Consider the following 584-nt stretch of genomic DNA (forward strand, 5'->3'; position numbering starts at 1 on the left):
GACGGTAGTTTAAAAACAATATATTTTAAATGTACCAAAAGATATTCATATATACTGTATTGTATAAAAACATATAGTAGTTTGTCATATGCAAACTAATGGCTTCAACAAAAGCATATGCCATTTATATGGAGAAAACATATATACTTTTTACTTCAAGAACACAACTAGAACACCCTAGCAACTGCACAGCAACAAACTAAAAAACTGGACACTAGTGATTAATTTTACTTTGAAAATGCTCATTGTAGCAGTCTGGGAATTTATAACCAGGACTTTGTATCACAGCAGATCGATCAAACCTTTGCACCCTGACTCATGGAAATTGCATAAAGACAGCCAATAAGAATTGAATATGCCTTTGGGAAAGCTTTTGAATGCAATATGCATTAGACCATTAGTAAATGGTCCATGGCCATGTCATGTGGAGCTGAGACTACAGAATATGTACACACACACACACACACACACACACACACACAGAGAGAGAGAGAGAGAGAGAGAGAGAGAGAGAGAGAGAGAGAGAGAGAGAGATTTCCATAAAAATATTATGTTTGCTAACATATATGTTTATATATCCACAC

The sequence above is a fragment of the Sinocyclocheilus grahami genome, unplaced genomic scaffold (genome assembly GCF_001515645.1).
Source record: "Sinocyclocheilus grahami isolate Dianchi unplaced genomic scaffold, SAMN03320097.WGS_v1.1 scaffold961.1, whole genome shotgun sequence".
Lineage (NCBI taxonomy): Eukaryota > Metazoa > Chordata > Actinopteri > Cypriniformes > Cyprinidae > Sinocyclocheilus > Sinocyclocheilus grahami.